The 14634-nt window shown below is 38.9% G+C and overlaps 1 non-coding gene across 1 annotated transcript; it reads right to left on the bottom strand.

Annotated features, from left to right (window-relative positions):
- Nucleotides 1–12196: 12196 nt before the first annotated feature.
- LOC128578661 (U6 spliceosomal RNA) lies at nucleotides 12197–12303 on the bottom strand. The gene has a single exon (XR_008377800.1). It is a non-coding gene; the product is annotated as a U6 spliceosomal RNA (small nuclear RNA).
- Nucleotides 12304–14634: the final 2331 nt, after the last annotated feature.

Below are 14634 nucleotides of genomic sequence, written 5' to 3' on the forward strand. Positions count from 1 at the left end.
ACTCTTTTTTTTCTGATTAGGTTGCCCAAAAGCTTATCTATTTTATTTTCCTTTTCACAAAACCAACTTTTTGATTTATTGATCTGTTGTATTATTCTTTTGTTTTCAATTTCATTTAGTTTTGCTCTGATTTTGGTTATTTTTTTTCTTCTACTGGGTTTGGGTTTGGAGTGTTCTTCCTTTTCCAGTTGCTTGAGATGTCCCATTAAGTTGTTAACTTCCTCTCTTTCCGTTCTCTTGAAGAAGGCTTGCAGTGCTATAAATTTGCATCTTAGGACTGCCTTTGCAGTATCCCAGAGGTTCTGATAATTCGTGTCTTCATTGTCATTTTGTGCCAAAAATTTGGCAATTTCCTTCTTGATCTCATCTCTGACCCAGCTGTCATTCAGCATAAGGTTATTTAACTTCCATGTTTTTGTATGAGTATGCAGATTCCTGTTGTTACTCAATTCAAGTTTTATTCCATGGTGGTCCGAGAAGATGCAAGGAATAATTTCAATTCCTTTAAATTTACTGAGGTTAGACTTGTGACCTAAGATGTGATCGATTTTGGAGTAAGTTCCATGGGCTGATGAGAAGTATGTGTATTCACTTTTGTTGGGATGAAATGTTCTGTAGATGTCTGCTAAATCCAAATGTTGGATGGTTAGGTTTAAATCTAAAATTTATTTGCTCAGCTTCTTATTGGAGGATCGATCCAACATTGCCAAATGAGTGTTGAAATCTCCGACTGTTATGGAGCTGGAGGAAGTCAAGTTAGTTATGTCTGTTAGAATTTCTCTTATAAATTGAGGTGCATTCTGTTTGGGTGCATAGATATTCACAATTGAAATCTCATCATATTTGGTATTACTCTTAACAAATATGAAGTGACCATTCTTATCCTTCCTTACTTTTGTTGGTTTAAAGACTATTGTATCTGCAAATAGAATTGCAACACCCTCTTTTTACTGATTACCATTTTCCTGAAATATGGATGACCATCCTTTCACCCTAAGTCTATATTTGGCTTTTAAGGTAAAATGTGACTCTTGTATGCAACAAATATCTGGCCTGAGTTTTTGTATTCAGTCAGCTAACCTATGCCTCTTTAGAGGACAGTTTAAGCCATTCACATTAATGGAGAATAATGATAAGTCAGGTAAAATTTTGGGTGTCGAGTTTTTCAAAATTCTAGTGGCCTTTTTTAATTTTTTCACCAGTGTGGAAGTTGGAGTTTGATCGAGAGTTTCTGAGTGAGTTTACTTTTGTGGTAGAGGATTGGGCTGGTCATTATGGAGGACAGGTCTGAGAATATCCTGTAGAGCTGGTTTGGTTATTGCAAATTTCTTCAACATATGAATGTCATTAAATTATTTAATTTCTCCATCATAAATGAAACTCAGTTTAGCTGGATACAGTATCCAGGGTTGAAAGTTACTTTGTTTTAGGAGATTAAAAGTCGATGACCACCCTCTTCTGGCTTGAAAAATTTCAGCAGAGAGATCTGCAGTGATTCTAATATTCTTCCCTTTGTAGGTAATGGCTTTCTTTCGTCTGGCTGCTTTGAGAATTTTCTCCTTCATATCAACTTTATTGAAGTTAATTATGATAATCCTGGGGGATGTCTTATTGGGTTGAGTTGTTCTGGGGTTCTGAAGCTGTCTGCTATCTGAATTTCAGAATCTCTAGGCATGTCTGGAAAATTCTCTTTCATAATTTCATGGAGAATGGCCTCTGTGCCTAGCGAGGCCTCTTCACCGGTTTCCAGTATTCCAATGAGTCGGATTTTAGCCTTCTTCGAATTGTCCCAGAGCTCTCTAAGAGGATGATCCATTTTTGCTCTCCATTTCTAATTTTGTTTAATTTCTGTTTAGAGGATCTGTCCAGCTCTGAGAGAGGGATGTTAAGTTCCCCTGTTATTTGGTGTTATAGGATATCATAATGCTCAGAGTAAACAAGGTCTGTTTCAAGAATCTGGGAGCATTTTAATTTGGTGCATAAATCTTTAAAATTGAAATGTCTTCTTGTTGTAATTTTCCCTTGACCAATATGAAGTGACTATCTTTGTCTTTTTTGACTTTTGTTGGTTTAAATCACATGTATATGAAAATATGATTGCAATCCCTCTTTGCTTCTGAATTCTGTTTGCCTTAAAAATTGACTTCCAACCCTTAACTCTGACTTTTAATTTGTCTTTTTATGTGAGGTGTGTTTCCTGCAGACAGCAAATAGATGGCTTGTGTTTTTTAATCCAATCAGCCAATCTATGCCTCTTCAATGGGGAATTAAAGCCATTGACATTTACTCAGATAATTGATAAGTGTGGTAGTGATCTATTTATCTTATTTTGTGAAAGTCCATTGCTTAGTTTTGTCTTTTGCATCATTGTGGTAACTAGGTTCTGTTCTTTAATTTCTTTATGTTTACTTTTCTGAAGGTCCATTGTGATGGTAAGTGTGTAGAACAGGTTGAAGTATTTCCTGTAAAGCTTGTCTTGTTGTGGAAAATTCCCTCCATGTTTTCATATCAATAAAAGATTTGATTTCTCCATCAATTGTAAAGCTTAACTTAGTGGGATATAGAATTCTGGGCTGCAAGTTGTTCTGTTTAAGGAAATTAAAGATAGATGACCATTGTCTTCTGGCTTGAAAAGTTTCATTAGAGAAGTCCACGGCCACCTTGATAGATTTGCCACTGTAGGTCAGTTTGCACTTACACCTGGCATCTTGCCAAATCTTTTCTTTTGTCCTGACTTTAGGACTTGGAGAAGCCCTATTTGAGTTGAGGTGACCAGGACAGCGATATCCCTCTGAAAGGAGTATGTCAGAATCTTTGGTGATATTTGGGAAGTTTTAAATTATAACATTTCTAGAATGGCTTCTATTCCTCTGGGGCATTTTTCTTCCTCCTCAGGGATACCTATAACTTGTGTATATGAATGCTTCATAGAGTCCTATAATTCTGTCAGTGACCGTTCTGCTTTCTCTCTCTTTTTTCTGCCTATTTAACTGAGTAATCACAAAAGCTTTATCCTCTACCTCTGAGATTCTTTCTTCTGAATGATCTAATCTGTTTTTGATATTTTATATTGCATTCTTAAATGTCCTAATTGATTACTTCAGTTCCTTCAACTCTGCAATATCCTTTCTATATTCCTCATATCGTTCATCTCTTATTTGATCCTGTTTTTGGATTTCCTTTTTGTTATTTTCCACTTTCTCAATGATTTCCTTCATTGTTTTCATCATCTGTCTTTTAAATTCCCCTTCTGTCATTTCTAACATTTCTTTATAGGAGGAATCCTCTGCTGTAGCTACCTCATGATTCCCTAGAAGGGCTTACTCTGGACTGGTATTTCATATTGCCAGGATTTTTCTGCTAATTCTTCTTAATGAGTGCTTTCTTGAATCTGTTTTCTTAGCTTAATTTTCTTTTCACTTCTTCTTGCTCTTTAAGTTACTGTCCTCTGGCCTAAAGTTTTAATGAGTCCTTTTGGTACGGGACCAGAAGGATAAGAAGATTGAAGAGCAAGAAGGGAAAATAGATTATAAACAGAAAAAAAAAGAGAGAGAGAGAAAGAAGAGGGGAGGAATAAAAGGAAATATTGACAAGAAGAAGGAAGACACTGAAAGAAAGAAATAGGAGTAATATAGGTGTATAGTAGGATACTATGCCCCAATCTTAAAAACCCCCAGCCTCTAGGGGTGCTAGGATGGATGGTTCCCTCAAGGTCAACAGCTCTTTGCCAGCCAGATCAGACACAGTACCCCACCTCCACCAGGTATAGAGGAAAGACAAAAATACTGTAAGTCAAACCAAAACAAACAAGCAAAAACCTTTATTGGATAAAACTGGAGAAAACAAACAAACAAGCAAATAATAGGGGCAGAAGCATTGACAAAAATGAAATTCTAATTGTTAAAGAAGGCAAAATGGAAGATTTGTATTTAAACTAGAACAGTGAAAAAAGGAGAGAAAAAAGAGCAAAAAGGAAAAGAATGTCAAGGAAACATATTGAAATTAAGAAGAAGGAAAAAAATACCCCAAACCAAACAACCAAACAATATATATATTCTGCTGAATATTGTCCGGGCAACAGCTGATCTTCTGAGATATGAGATGTTGATTGCATTATTAATAACACCTGTTTGAGATGGAGCCTGGAGCCCTCTCCTGGTCTCTCAGACCCTATAGGATTGGGAGCCCAAATTTCTCCTTAACCCACTTAAAAGATGCTCCAAACTACCCTGTTTCCCCGAAAATAAGACAGTGTCTTATTTTAAGGTGTGCTCCCAAAGATGAGCTAGGTCTTATTTTCAGGGGACAGCTTATCTTTCCTGTAAGTAGGTCTTATTTTCGGAGGATGTCTTATTTTCGGGAAACAAGGTATAAACCTTGCCCAAGCAGAAGCTTTCCAAGCAGAGCATTTATCTCTGGGATCTATCCTGTGTGTCTGCCTACTTATCCAGTGCACCAAATCCAAACTCTCTCTATGCCCCCAAGGGCTGAGGCTGTTAATCTGCCAAACACTTGGATCTCCACACTTCCCCAGTGTCCAGTCCTGGCCTTTGGGCAGCTTAGTGACTAAATTACTCGCCAAGGTCTCCCAGGAGATCCCTGTGCTGCAACATGCAGTAGCAGCCCCCCCACAGTAACTGTGTGGGTAGCCCACAGCTGAATGATATTAGCTCCCCTACAGCTCAGCAACTCAGTTTCAATCCAGGGCCCCAAACAATGCCCAAAGTCATCCAAACACCTGCCCAAGATCTCCCAAGGCAGATCAATCGAGTGCCCAAGTGTGAAAAAACAAAACAGCTCACAGGTAAAGCTTTTCCTGCTTACAGTCTTGATGTTGCTATGATTACAGCTGCAGGCAACCTCCAACTGAACAAATGCACCCACCACTTGCCAGTTTTCTGCCACTTCTGTCCTCTTCATGAGGTCCAGAACTCTCTCACTGACTTCCTGTGTCATCAAAGGGAAGCCTCTGGGCAAAACCCACTGGCCAGAGATGCCTGGAGTCTTCTCTCCCCACCCTCACTGCACCCAGCTGCATAGAAGCTGCTACTCAGCTGCCATTTTAGTTCGGTCTCTCCTCCAGGGTGTTCTTTTTCCCCTTTTGGGTACCTATAATTCTCATGAAGTCTCATAATACTGTTCTACTTTCTCTCTCTTTTTTCTGTCTCTTTAATTGCTTAAGTTAGCTCAAGAACTTTATCGTCTACCTCTGATATTCTTTATTCTGTGTGGTCTAATCTATTATTAATACTTTCTACTACACTTTCAAGTTCCTTCATTGACTGCTTGAAATCCTTCAGCTCTGCTACATCCTTTCTGCATTCTTCATATTCTTAATCTCTTATTTGATTTTGTTTTTGGATTTCCTTTTGGTTATTTTCCATTTTCTCAGCAATTTCCTTTATTGTCTTTGCCATCCATATTTTAAATTCCCCTTCTGTCATTTCTAACATTTCTTTATATGTAGAATGTTCTGTAGCAGCTGCCTCCTTATTTCTTGTGGGAGTTGTTCTGGTCTTGCTTTTTATGTTGCCAGGATTTTTCTTCTGTTTCTTCCTCATGAGTGTTTTCTTTTTGTTTGTTTCCTTGTCCTATTTTTTCTTTCACTGCCTCTTGCTCTTTAAGTTACCATGCTTCTGACCTAAGGTGTTGAAGTGTCCTTTTGATAAAGGACTAAAAAAATTAGAAGAGCACAGAGCAAGAAAGGGTAATAGACAAAAGAAGAGAAAAGAGAAAGGGAAGGTGTTGAGTAAAAGGGAAGATTGACAAAAAGAAAAGAAGAACAGAAAGAGAGAGACAGGATTAATAGTGTTTTACAGTAGGGTACTTTGACCCTCAACCACAAATCTCAACCTCTGGTGTGTATGAGTTGGGTCAGTCCCTTCATATCTGCAGCTCCTTGCCAGCCTGAGCAGACTCAGGACCTCACCTCCACCAAAGGGGGAAGAAAAACAAAACTAGTATAAATCAAACCAAAACAAAACAACAAAAACATTATGGAAAAATTGGGGGGGATATCAGGGGCAGAAAAATAGCAAAATTGAAGCATTTATTATTAAAGAAGGCAACAATGAAAAATTATATTTACACAACAAAAATGAGGAACAAAGAAAAGGAAAAATCTTGAGGGGGAAAAGTTTAAAATTTTTTTCTTTTAAAGAAAAAATAAAATAACTATTTATATATATCTTGTTGAATATTACCTGGGCAACAGGTGATGTTCTGGAGTATGAGATGCTATTCACAAAACACCTACATAAGATGGAGACTGGAAGTCTCTGATGACTTCTTTCCCCTCAAACCCCACAGGGTTGGGAGGGTGGATCTCTCCTTAGCCCACTTAATAGACCCACCTCGACCTTACCAAACCGTGTCCCTTTGATAATCAGTGGCTTTCCCAGGAAAGCATGTGTTACTCAGATGTCTCCCATGTGACTGCCCACTTATCAGGCACACCGGAACTGACCTAAGGGCTGAGCCTGCAAGGCAGCTTTCCAACAATGGCTGTGTGTGGCCTGCCATTGCACAATCAAACCTTCTTTCTGCCCTGGTGGCTTGGTCCCGGTCTTGGGGATCTATTCAAAATCACTTTCTCACTCTATCAAGGTCTTTCAAGTTAAAGTTATCAGTGCCCAAGTCCAAAAAACCCCAAAACAAAACAAACAAGGCCCTTCCTGTCTGCAAACTCTTGCTGTTGCTGTAGCCCTAGCCAGCGGCCTTACACTGAATGGGAAAAACTTGCAACTTCTCCACTGCTTTCATCCTCCTCTTGGAGTCCTGAAGTCTCCTGCAGTCTGCATGTGTCCCTCAAGATATATTTCTTGATAGATCCCGGAAGCCAGAGGTGCCTGGAGTCTTCTCTTCCTGATCTCACCATGCCTGGTTTCAAGAATCTGTTTCTAGTCCACCATGTTGCTCTTCTCTCTCTTCACTAGTATTTTTGTACATCAGTGTTATCACACGTAAAATGGGGATAATGTACATGTCTTATGGGTTTGTTATTATGATAAGAAGAGCTAATATTTTTTAAAAGTACTTAAAACAGGAGGCAGAGCATGATGGTGGATGGGACGGACGTGTAGCCCACCTCTCCCAAGTCATCAGGTGAGAGGAAAGGGAGTCTGGACCTTTTCCCCACGTGGATTATTGGTATGGACAGACAGCTGGAGACATGCAGCAAATTGGCGGATTGCTGTATATGAGGTGTAATTTAAAACCACAGACTCTGTTGTAGAGATTTTCCCTGCCTGGTTGTGCTGGCTGACAGGCCCCTCCCTCACAGAAGACAGCATCTTGCAATTCCTAGCAAAACCCAATTGATGAAAATTTATTCCGGAGCTGAGTTTGGCGACCAGAAAGGGGTGCCACTCAGAGCCACAAGGGGCTAAGCAGCCAGATGGAAAATTGAAGAGAAGGAATCCCACCCAGGAAACAGACAATTTGAATTGTCCGAAATGGCGGACAACTTCTCCCAGAACAACAGGAGTGGTTAAATAGACTGGACCATTCCTGGTGGGGAATATTGGTGTGGGCTGGCAGTTCAGGCTGTGCTGCGAACTGGCGGGTGGCTGGACTCAAAAGTCCAGATTCAAAAGTGAGACTCTGAGCCACAAAAACTGAGTAAAAGGTCTCCTTGCACCGCAGTGGCAGGAGACTGTGGCAGCCAGCCCCTCCCCCACAGCCGATTGCAGTTGCCACTTTGCGGGAGAAGGTGGGAGCAGAATGGAAAGATTTGTGAAGCGGGGACTCCTGCACCAAGTTGGGAGATTGGATAGAAGTGCTGTGGAACAGAGCAGCCAAAGTTGGACAACAATTAGGAAATAAATTTTTATAGAAACTCCAAAATGGCGATCAGCCAGGTAGGGTGGTTACCATGGTACCAATGTAAACTGTGAATCAGGTATAAGCCTGGGAACCACTCACAGCACCACCTGGTGTCCAGAAAGTATATTGCATTATAAATATATTCCTACGAAAGTTGATCGCTACGTCATACATAATAGATATATATTTCTACATATATACAAGAATAATATTCTTGTAGTTGGTGCCTTTTTTTTCCTCATCATTTTCTTGGAGGAGCTATTATTACTTTTTTATTTTTAATTTTTCTATTTTTAATTTTTTCTTTCTTCTTTTTAAGTTTTTTATGAACACCACTTTTTCCCCCTTCTTTCTTCCTCTTCTTCCCTTATGGTTTCTGAGAGCACTTACATCAGATTCTTAGAGGTTTTTTGGTTTGTTTGTTTTTTCCTTTTTTTCAAATATTTTACAATTATCATTATTTTTATTACAGTTTTTTTTTTGTTTTTGGTCTGTATGTCTATGTGTTTCTGATTGTGCATCTGTGGGCTTGTGTGTCTGGTAGACTTTTTATCTGTCTATTTGCTCATTTAGTCTCAATGTGTTTGGTGTTTTGCTAAATCCTCAAGTTAGCTATTTTCCCTAACTCCAATTTTCACATTCAACAAGAACAAGGGGGAACAAGGCATGACGGCTGATTGGAGCCAGCTCTCAATAGAAGCTCCAGTTCGGAGGGAGAGATAACGACTAGAAAGTACCCAACAAAGCTGAAGGAGGGGAGCCGAGCTGAGAGATGAGATAGATAATTGCTTCTCTTCCCTGCTGAGGCAAGCTTCAACTCTAAAGAAACTATTTTCAGGTACAGATCACATTCCAAAGAGGTTGTGTGGCTGTCCCCTCCCCTAAAAGAGTTGCTTGCTTACTGTGTGATCTCTACTGGTGAGCGATAAACTGAGGCTCTCCTTCCTTACCCCACTGAAGGGAATTGCTGGAATTTGGGACTCCTTCTCAAGAGAGCACATGTGGTGAGTATTGGAATTCCCTTGTTTGGCAGTAAATTTGAACAAATATTTTCCTTGCTACCATGATCCTTCAATCTACCCAACACCACCACCAGCGCCCCCCTGGCCTGGAAGCCTAGAAGTCCAACTCTTCCAGAATCCAGAATATCTGCATTTCTTGGCTAGGATCAGGCATTGAGTAGACAGTGGCAGAACAGCTGTGCTGTACCTGTGAATCCAGTAACTGCACAGAATGACATAGGGAGAAAGGTGACTGACCTGGCCCCAAAAAAGAGTATCTCAACAGCAAACAGAGGCTTTGGTTCCTGCACTGCAGGTGGAGGCTTGGAAACTGCTGAGGTGAATGAACCTAAGAGGAGGCACCTCCTACCCAACTTCAGCATTAGTAGAGTGATCCTGCTGGGGTCTAGTTCCGGATAGCCATCTCCCCAACTCTGTGGCCTGCCAGAGGGAACCAGACCTTGCCCTATAGGGATTCCAGAGCTCCAGAACAGTCACAACAAAAGTACAGTGGCTGAGGGAGAAATACTTTTGCTGTCTGGATATCCTCATGTTTGGACTGAGCTCAGGTAGAACTTTCTTCACTTGCCATTGAGCTCCTGAGGCAAGAAGACCTCAGCTTCCCCTGCTGGATAGAGGTAGACTGCGGTAACCACAAGGAGGAGGCAATGACCTCACTTTGACTCTGGCAGGCAAATAGCCCTGGCACATTTGCTTATTGGACAGAACAAGGCCACCGATACTGGGTTAACAAAGACTGCTGGTGGGAATACTACTAGAGACTGGGGTGACAAAAGTCCGGTGGTGAAGGATGATCAAGGTGGGGTAAGAGGCATCAACCCTGTGGCTCTAAACCTCCCACTGGATGGGCCTCTTTAACCTCTCAGAGCACCAGACATGGTCAAATCACACTTGAGCTGCCAATAAATCCCTAACATCTAGTTGCTACAGTCCTCTTGAACTCTCCAGTTAGAAAGTAGGGGCTGTCTGGGACAATTGGTCTGGAACTCTTGAACTGGACAAATTACCCGAGGACCCTCCAAGATGGGACCCTGATTTTACTGTAGTGGGAAAGTTTGATTGTTCTCTTCCAGATATTACCAGTGGGGGATGGGATGTCCTAGTTGCTTGTATTACACCAAAACTGAGACTACAACCTAGAGTTACTGATTCACTAGGATTGGACAGAGATCAGCTGAATACAAGGCAGAGCCACCACCCCCAATACACCAAGCAGGCCTCTAGAGTCACAGACTGTAGTACTGTACAAGTCCTTTGCAAAATTGTACAGGAAAAGCTGTAGTCACCAGTTCCAGTTCCTAGGTGAAGGGCTGGTCAACCACAACTGTAAAACTTTCCAGTCCAATTTCACCTTACCTGATGATCTAGCTAAACACTGAAAAACAATCATGGGGAGGAATCAGTGGAAAAACTCTGGCAACATGAATAAACAGAACAGTTATACTCCCCCAAGGAATGACAAAACAGCCAATCCAGAGGATCCCATTTACAAACAGATAGCTGAGATGTCTGAAATCGAATTTAGAATTTGGATTGCAGACCAGATCAACAGAATGGAAGTAAAGATGGAGGTAGAAACTGTACGATTAATTCAGAAGATGTCTCAAGAATTCAATGAATTCAAAGAGAAAATCACCAAAGATTTAGACACATTGAGAAAAGAAGTTGCAGTCTTAGATGATAAGAGAAATACAGTAGAATCCCTCAGTAACAGAATGGAACAGGCAGAAGAAAGGATTTCTGACACAGAAGACAAAGATTTTGAACAATCCCAAACGTTCAAAGAGGAAGAGAAATAGAGAGCAAAAACAGATCATTCTCTCAGAGAGCTCTGGGATAATTCAAAGAAAACCAATTCGCCTTATAGGGATTCCTGAAGGTGAAGAAGTAGCTTCACAAGGCACAGATTATGAAAGAGAACTTCCAAAATATGCTAAGAGATTCAGAAATCCAGATAGCAGATAGTTTCAGAACCCCAGCACGACTAAACCCAAATAAGACATCCTCAGGCACATCATAATTAACTTTACTAAAATTAATATGAAGGAGAAAATCCTGAAAGCAACCAGACGTAAAAAAAAAAGAAAGAAACATAACCTACAAAAAGAAGAATATTAGAATGACTGCTCATCTCTCTGCTGAAAACTTTCAAGCCAGAAGAGGGTGCTCATCAACTTTTAATCTCCTAAAACAAAATAACTTTCAACCCAGGATCCTCTACCCAGCTAAACTGAGTTTCATTTATGATGGAGAAATTAAATACTTTAATGACATCCATATGTTGAAGAAATTTGCCATAACTAAACCAGCTCTCCAGGATATCCTCAGGCCTATTCTCCATAATGGCTAGTGCAACTCTCTACCACAAAAGTAAACTCATTGTGAAACTTTTGATCAAATTCCAAATTCCACAGTGGCCAAAGGATTAAATATGTCCATGGGTGTTTCGAAAAACTCGATACCCAAAGTTATACCAGGCCTATCAATATTCTCAATTAATGTTAATGGGTTAAATTGTCCTCTAAAGAGGCACAGGCTGGCTGACTGGCTACAAAAACTCAGACCAGATATCTGCTGCATACAGGAATCTCATTTTACCTTAAAAGGTAAATATAGACTCAGGGTGAAGGGATGGTCATCTATATTCCAGGCAAATGGAAAACAGAAAAAAGCAGGATTTGCAATTTTATTTGCAGATACAGTGGGCTTTAAACCAAGAAAAATAAGGAAAGATCAGGAGGGCTACTACATATTTGTTAAGGGCAAGACTCAATATGATGAGATTTCAATTATTATTTATGAACCCAACCAAAATGCACTTCAATTTATAAGAGAAACTCTAACGGACATGAGCAACATTTCCTCCAGTTCCATAGTAGTCAGAGATTTTCATACCCCTTCAGCAGTGTTGAATAGATCCTCCAAAAAGAAGCTAAGCAGAGAAATTTTAGATTTAATCTTAACCATCCAACAATTGAATTTAACAGATATTTACAGAACATTTTATCCTAACAAAACTGAATAAACATTCTTCTCATCAGCTCATGGAACATACTCCAAAATCGATCACATCTTACGTCACAAAAATAACCTCAGCAATTTTAAAAGTATAGAAATTATTCCTTGCATCTTCTCAGACCATCATGGAATAAAAGTGGAACTCAGCAACAGCAAAAACCTGCATACTCATACAAAAACATGGAAACTGAATAACCTGATGCTGAACAATATATGTGTCATAGACGAGATTAAGAATGAAATAAACAATTTTTTGGAACAAAACAACAATGAAGACACGAATTGTCAAAACCTCTGGGGTACTGAAAAGGCACTCCTAAGAGAATTTTTTTTAAAATATGGAATGCTTCACGAATTTGCATGTCATCCTTTCTCAGGGGCCATGCTAATCTTCTCTGTATCGTTCCAATTTTAGTATATGTGCTGCCAAAGCGAGCACCTAAGAGAAAAATTTATAGCAATGCAAGCCTTCCTCAAGAGAACAGAAAGAGAGGAAGTTAATTACTTAATGGGACATCTCAAGCAATAGAAAAAGGAAAAACATTCTAATCCAAAACCCAGCAGAAGAAAAGAAATAACCAAAATTGGAACAGAATTAAATGAAATTGAAAACAAAAGAATTATACAACAGATCAATAAATTAAAAAGTTGGTTTTTTGAAAAAGATCAATAAAATAGATAAACCTTTAGATAACCTAACCAGGAAAAAAAAGAGTAAAATCTCTAATTTCATCAATCAGAAATGGTAAAAACGAAATAACAACAGACTCTTCAGAAATTCAAAAATTCCTTAATGAATACTACAAGAAAATTTATTCTCAGAAATACGAAAACCTGAAGGAAATTGACAAATACTTAGAAGCACACAACCTCCCAAGTCTTAGCCAGAATGAGTTGGAAATGTTGAACCGGCCTATATCAAGTTCTGAAATAGCATCAACTATAAAAATCTCCCTAAAAAGAAGAGCCCGGTTCAGATGGATTCACATCAGAATTCTACCAAACTTTTAAAGAGGAACTAGTGCCTATATTACTCAAACTTTTCCAAAATATAGAAAACGAAGGAATACTACCCAACACATTCTATGAAGCAAACATCACCTTGATCCCCAAACCAGGAAAAGACCCAACAAGAAAAGAAAATTATAGACCAATGTCACTACTGAATATTGATGCAAAAATATTCAACAAGATCCTCGCAAACAGAATTCAGCAACTCATCAAACAAATTATACACCATGACCAAGTGTGTTTTAACTCGGGGTCTCAAAGCTGGTTCAATATACGTAAATCTATAATATAATTCAGCACATAAATAAATTAAAAAACAAAGACCATATAATTCTCTCAATTGATGCAGAAAAAGCTTTTGATAATATCCAACATCCCTTCGTGATCCAACACTTAATAAAATCGGTATAAAAGGGACATTTCTTAAACTAATAGAGACATCTACAACAAACCTACAGCCAATATCATATTGAATGCAGTTAAATCAAAACCATTTCCACTCAGATCAGGAACCAGGCAGGTTGCCCATTGTCTCCATTGCTCTTTAACATTGTAATGGAAGTTTTAGCCATTGCAATTACGGAAGAAAAGGAGATCAAGGGTATCCATATAGGGTCACAGGAAATCAAACTTTCACTCTTCACAGATAATATGATTGTATATTTGGAAAATACAAGGGATTCTACTACAAAACTCTTAGAAGTGATCAAGGAATACAGCAATGTCTCAGGATACAAAATAAACACCCATAAATCTGTAGCCTCTATATATACCGACAATAGCCAAGCTGAAAAAATAATAAAGGACGCTATTACATTTACAGTAGTGCCAAAGAAGATGAAATATTTGGGAGTTTATCTGACAAAGAACGTGAAAGATCTCTATAAAGAGAACTATGAAACTCTAAGAAAAAAATAGGTGAAAATGTTAACAAATCGAAAAACATACCATGCTCGTGGCTTGGAAAAATCAACATTGTCAAAATATCTATACTACCCAAAGCAATATACAATTTTAATGCAATACCCATTAAAGCTTCACTGTCATACTTTAAAGATCTCAAAAAAATAATTCATCATTTTAATGGAGTCAGAAAAAAACTAGAATAGCCAAGACATTACTCAGAAATAAAAACAAAGCAGGAGAAATCACGCTACCAGACCTCAGACTATACTATAAATCAATAGTGATCAAAACAGCATGGTACTGGCACAAAAACAGAGAGGTAGATATATGGAACAGAATAGAGAACTAAGAAATGAACCCAGCTACTTACCATTATATGATATTTGACAAGCCAATTAAAAACATTCAATGGTAAAAAGATTCCCTATTTAACAAATGGTGCTGGGTGAACTGGCTAAGACCTGTAGAAGACTGAAACTAGACCCACACCTTTCACCGTTAACTAAGATAGACTTTATTAAAGATTTAAACTTGAGACATGAAACTATAAAAATACTAGAAGAAAGTGCAGGGAAAACTCTTGAAGGAATCAGCCTGGGAGAATATTTTTTGAGGAGGACCCTCTAGGCAATTGAAGCTCCATCAAAAATACATTACTGGGACCTGATGAAACTAAAAATTTTCTGCACAGCCAGGAACACAGTAACTAGAGCAAGCAGACAGCCCTCAGAATGGGAGAAGATATTTGCAGGATATGTCTCTGACAAAGGTTTAATAACCAGAATCAACAGTGAACTCAAATGTATTAGCAAGAAAAGAACAAGTGATCCCATCTCAGGCTGGGCAAGGGACT

The sequence above is a fragment of the Nycticebus coucang genome, chromosome X (assembly GCF_027406575.1).
Source record: "Nycticebus coucang isolate mNycCou1 chromosome X, mNycCou1.pri, whole genome shotgun sequence".
NCBI classification, from domain to species: domain Eukaryota; kingdom Metazoa; phylum Chordata; class Mammalia; order Primates; family Lorisidae; genus Nycticebus; species Nycticebus coucang.